The sequence below is a fragment of the Silurus meridionalis genome, chromosome 3, assembly GCF_014805685.1.
Source record: "Silurus meridionalis isolate SWU-2019-XX chromosome 3, ASM1480568v1, whole genome shotgun sequence".
NCBI classification, from domain to species: domain Eukaryota; kingdom Metazoa; phylum Chordata; class Actinopteri; order Siluriformes; family Siluridae; genus Silurus; species Silurus meridionalis.
Genome location: NC_060886.1, coordinates 26,567,680 through 26,573,936, shown reverse-complemented (window position 1 = coordinate 26,573,936; position 6,257 = coordinate 26,567,680). Strand labels below are relative to the sequence as shown.

The 6,257-nt window shown below is 35.9% G+C and overlaps 1 long non-coding RNA gene across 1 annotated transcript; it reads right to left on the bottom strand.

The window, feature by feature from the left end:
• Positions 1–1,142: 1,142 nt before the first annotated feature.
• On the bottom strand, positions 1,143–4,573 carry LOC124382712. The gene is made up of 3 exons (XR_006925117.1): positions 3,118–4,573; positions 2,687–2,825; positions 1,143–1,509 (listed from the first exon to the last, which is right to left on the bottom strand). It is a non-coding gene; the product is annotated as an uncharacterized LOC124382712 (long non-coding RNA).
• Positions 4,574–6,257: the final 1,684 nt, after the last annotated feature.

The window sequence follows — 6,257 nt, the reverse complement described above, 5'->3', positions numbered from 1 at the left end:
CAAACCTGGGATGTGAATGCACTTAGAATATTCTTTCATTTTAAAACAGTGGTTGGTTTATGAACAATTTTTGGTTAAACAATGTATTTGTATCTATTTAGAAGATAGAACTATAAACAACTCAAAAGTCTTGCATCAAGTTAGCAGTTAATTTTTTCATTGAATTTTTTTTTAATCAATGCAAGGTTTAATTGGGAGCCAGTGTACACTGAATAAAACAGGGATGATGTGGTCATATGGTTCCGGTAAAGACTTTTTGCTGCTGCATTCAGGACTAATATTCTGGAGCTTATTGATTGTATTGATTGATTGTATGCACTCAATCAGACAGAAAAAAGTAGTACAGCAGTCTAATCTAGATTTAACAAAAGCATATATATATATATATATATATATATATATATATATATATATATATATATATATATATATATATTATTTTCCAAATGCATTAATTAATTTTAAAATTAATTTATTAAATTTCAGATAAAAAACACTGCAGGAAAACTCATCATCAAAAGATCACCTAAAGATCATCAACTTGTTATTAATTATGCCGGGCGAGCCTCAACAACTATGAGGACCTAGTGAAATACTGCATGTCAAGGCCGTATCGAACACTAAATGACTACTATTAATTAACTGCGATACATTTGAAAATGGCCCTTGTTCCTATCAAAGTCTTCAATGCAGACCATATTCCCCTAGGCTTTGCACTCTTAATCTGCAATATGGCAAGTATGCATGCTTAAAACCGTTTCTTAATTTACTGACTTCTACCAATAACCTTCCCTAAAATGCAAGCTATTGTTCAACATTAATTTTGCTTTGCCATGCTTGCAGCTTGACAAACAGTTAAATGGCATCACAAACAACATAGCAAATTCAGTATATACTAACAAGTTTTAAAATTATATTAAGAGGGTAAAACGTTACCATCCTGACACCCAGCTTTACTATTAGTCATAAAAAAATTAAACCTTACTAAACACTTTACAACTAAGCAGCTGGACTCAAATAACATTATATATATATATATATATATATATATATATATATATATATATATATATATATATATATATATATATATAATTTTGCATTTTAAGAACCCATCACTGAACAGTGCACATCAACAATGATTCATTTCAATTCAGGTATATTTCTATAGGCCTTTTCACAGCTTTACAGAATGTAAGAATTATAGAACAAAATTCAGTTATCATTACATTTACATATATATTTTCCCAGCTGAGCAAACCTTGGGAGACAGTCAGTGGCAAAAAGAAATCCCTTAGATGGCATAAGGAAGAAACAGCATATGTAGAATGTTCCTTGAGTATTGAATAAAAGGTTGTTTATCCTCTAAGGCCAATGTCTGAATGAAATACTGTAGGTTTCAACTGGAGAAGGCTTGGGATTCTGGAGGGCTCTGCATTTTCTTTTTGAAGGCCTGAAATCTTCATGAGGTGGGACACAACTAGAGCTGTAATAGTTTCTAGATGCCTTCTAGATGATGCGTAGAGAAACAGAAGCAAAAAACATTAGAATTAGCGTTGCTGCTGTTCAGAATATTAACAAGCACAAGATGATAATGTGTATTTGATCAGATGTAATGGAGTTTATGGTATGTGATGTGTATGCCAGGCTAAAGAGATATGACTTTAATCTACACTGAAACTGGGAGAGTGTGCCTGGGCATTGAACATTGTCAGGAAGACTATTCCAAAGTTTAGGAGCTAAATGTAAGAATGATCTACCACCTTTAGTGGATTTTTACTATTATAGGAACTACTAGAAGTCCGGAGTTTTAAGATCTCAAAGAGTGCGACGGATTGTAGCGTGTTAGAAGATTGGATAAATACATATGAGCTAATCCATTTAGGGCTTTGTGAGTAAGTAGCAAATATTTTTTTATTTAATTCAAAACATAACAGGTAGCCAGTGTTAGGATGATAATATGGGGGTTATATGTTTATATTTTATCTAACTTGTAAGAACTGGCTGCTTCACTCTGGACTAACTATAGCTTGTTCAGTAATGATGCACAACTACCACCTAGTAACGCGTTTTTTAGCTCAGCAATATTTCTAAGGTGGCTGTTTTTGTAATATGGGTGATATTAGAGCTGGGCGATATGTCCTAAAAATTTTATCTCCGATTTTTTATTTTAAAATGTTTTTTTTTTTTTTTAATGAATAAAACACTATATTGGAGACTATAAAAAAAAACAATATAACAATATAATAAAGTGCAAACTTTTTACAGTCTTTACAATTTCTGGTTATTCTAGCAAAATAAAGTATTATAACAAAATATGAGAAATTTGTAAAATGCAAACTGCAGACTTAACTTAAATCACCTTTTATAAAATAAATAGTAAAATAGTTAGGAAAAAATCCCTGAAGAAAATTTTTTTGTAAACCAGTTCAACATACAACTTACATTCTAAATAAAATCTAAAATACATTTTTTGTGAGCTCAGTATCTTTCTCCTCTGGTTGAAGGAGACTGCTTCTGAACACATGGATCACAGGTTTGATGAACAAAACGCTCACATAATCTTTTGCAGACAGTGCATCAGTAAAATCTTGCACTGGTTTATGGCTTTGTTCACACACTCCAACACATCTGTCTTTTCACTTGTTCCAGGACATGTTGTATAATTTTTTGCCTCGAACCTCACCAGGTTGGGTTCTCTGTGATAAGCTGATGAGCTCAGTCTGTGCTTCGGCAAATCTCTTCTTTTTTTCCAACTAAATGAAAAAGCACCAACAACCTTCTTGAAAACCCCAACTGAATATGTGGATCCTTCACACCATTTCCTGTATGAATAAAGAATAAGAAATCAGTTCTTCACATGGACTATATTCACACATTAGTATGTGTGCTATTATGTTTACATGTGTGGAATTGATGTGAATGTATTTGATTATGACAAATTAAAGAAAATATATACAACGATAAAAAATATTTTATAAAAAAAATATTTTATAATAATAATAATAATAAAAAATATATTTTAATTAATTACTAATGTTGATTATGGCTATAGTAATATATTAATAACTCTGTTCAGACAAATAAATACATTTTTGCAGTCATATAGAAACTCACAGATAGCGTTATGCAGGTTGTGTCCAAAATACTGGAGGTTGGTCCACTCGTTTAGTTTCAGAGCTTTAATCATATTGGTGCCACTGTCTGTTGTCATGCACACGTTCCCCATGTTTTCACTAAGCCAACACGTCATTCAGACATTGTGCAATTATTTCTCCAGTGTGGTCACTGGGGAAATAAGCTGTCTGGAGGCAGAAACTTTGCAGAATTCGGTCGTCTGTTATACATTGTGCCATCAAACTCAAATAGGGATGCAAGAGTCATCTGAACTAAAGATCTGTCGTGGTGGAATAAAACAACACATTCTCCAGCTGCTTTTCAATGTTTTCAGGTGTAGTTTTGTATAACTTAGAAAGAGTAACTTCTGAAAAATACTTTTGGTTTGGAAGCTCATATACCATATACCGTACATTATTTTAAGCATATGAATAAATCCAGGTTTTTTAACTGTGTATATGGGCACAATGTCTTTGGTGATGTAATGTGCCAGAGCATTAGTAAAATCTTTCATAATCACAAACCAGAAATTATATAGATATATTTGATATTGATGTTTTATGCTGGATCCCCTTCCAATGCAACCCTCCCTATTTATCTGGGCTTGGGACTGGCAGTAAGAGTTCACTGGCTTATGCAACCGTAGTGGCTGGGCTGCATGGTCAGAGAGAGCACTAGTCACAATTAGCAAACCACAAGTGCAAAAAACTGAACAAGCTCAAATATATTTGTGTGGATTTTAACAGCTGTTTTTTTTCATTCCACAATGGCTGACAGTGGAGAAGATTGTGTTGGTTAAATTTTGTGTTGAATAAAAGCATGCCGCACCTAGCCGATCAAGCAGTTTGTGAATGTAAGGCATCTACACACTGCGTTGACTTTTCAAAAGATCCACACAGAACCAGCAGGTTACTTCAATCACTGTGGGATTCCTTGATTACACGCATGTCAGACATAGTCATTAGTTGATCCTGAACCACATTTTTGTGTTAGGATTGGCTACATAAGTGGTTGTGCACCATCACCACTGTTTTTTTTAATGCTTATGATTAAGCATTAAAAAATTCATTAAAAATATATTCATTAAAAATATATTCATTAAAAAAACGTCATCTTCCAGCTTTAACTGCAACTCCCTGCCTTAAGCGAATGCAACATTCAGCATAAAATAAGGCTTTAGTACAGACATTGGCAAACTACAGCACGCGGGCCACACACGACCCGTTTGGTTTATTAATCCGGCCCGCTGAACGTGACCAATTTATATCAAAATAGGTACAGGTAAACCTTGTTCAATTTACCTTTCCCCTGTAATGCCCACGTTTCCCCAAAAGATGGCGCACCTCTGCAACCTTGACCTTATTCACGTGTATTACTCTCTTCTTCTCTTATGGTCCCCTGGTGGTCTAGTGGTTAAGATGCAGTGCTCCCACCGCTGCGAGCCAGGTTCGATTCCCGTTCAGGGAACCATCCCCAGCCACTCTCAGTGCCGGTCCCAAGCCCGGATAAATTGGGAGGGTTGCGTTAGGAAGGGCATCCAGCGTAAAAACATGTGCCAAATCAAACGTGCGGAGGATCCGCTGTGGCGACCCCTAACGGGAGAAGCCGAAAGAAAGTTTACTCTCTTCTTCTCTTATGAGCCCTTCTGCAAAAATGAGCTTATCAAAGAAAAGAAAAGTGGATAGTGAGCGCCGAGTGTTTAATACGAGTGTTTGTGGACAACAAAATATTTTTTTACTGAGGTCCAATCAAAGCCCCTCACAGATCCAGGTTAACTGACAAACACCTCGTATCTATCCTGAGAATTGCCACAACAAAACTTACTTCGGACTTTGATGAACTGGCAAAACAAGGAGTTCAACAACACTGTTCCTACTAAAACTGAACTTGAGTTTTTATGCTGTGTTTATTGATGCACTGGCAAAAAAAAAAAAAAAAAGATCAAGTTGTTGATGTTTTGGCACTTGATGAAACTGAATTTGTGTTTTTCTGCTGTGTTTATTCAACTGAAATTTAATAAATTAATTATTAATTTAATTAATGCATTTGGTAAACAATTTGTACAATGAGCCTTGCATATTCATGCTTTGCTACATGTTACAGGCCAAATCTGTAATGTAATATATATATATATATATATATATATATATATATATATATATATATATATATATATATATATATATATATATATATATACAGTGGAACCGGTTATGTCGATGTCCTAGGGGTCGCCAAAAGCATCGAGATAACCGATGATCGAGATAAACGAAAATTAAAATGGCGGCAATATATTAACGTGCTTGAAATTTCTTTATGTACATGTTGTGCGTTAATAAATGAGAATGTGCATGCACGTGTTTTTAAAGGGTTTTTTTACACAACAGCGTTGCCGCGATTTGTTTGATGAACTCATGCTATAAAAATACATACAGTACATGTTTATCTGTCAGGAATCCACCTGCCACGCCCCCTTCGGCCCCCTTCAGCGTGTCAGGTGCTTTCTCGGCCGCTTTCTCTAAAGCTCCCGGCTTCAATCACGCACATATGGTGCTCGTTTATCATCATTACCAGCTCCTATTTAAACTTCCACACTCTCACTGTCCGTTATTGTTGGTATATGTTGGTTCACGGCGGTCGTTGTTATCGCTCATGTGTATCCTGGTACGTGCCTTCCCACCGGCACTCTCTCAACGGCTGCTCTTTTCTTCCCAAAGCGCACCGCGGATTCCCCCCCGATCCTGCCGGTGTTCGTTCTATGCTTTTGGATGGTCATTACACGTTCCGCGCCGCCAAGCGCGGCTTTCGCCTCCCGTTCAACGCATAACTAACTAACTAACAGCAGAGTGCACTAACTAACAGCAGAGATTCACCAGTATACAATACAACACCTGTAGCAGCTGTAAGACTTGATTTTTCCGCCACTTCCGCGAGTTGTTCTGCGGCTGCACCGAGATAACCGACGTTAAATTGCAAATTTTTCCCCCCTTGTGCTCGAGATATTAGGGTAAAAAACATAACCGACATAACCGATAAAAAATGCTTAGAAAAAGCGAGATTTTGGCGGTTCCACTTCAAAAACGTCGACATAATAGGGTTGTCGAGGTAACCGAGGGCGAGATAACCGGGTATATATATAT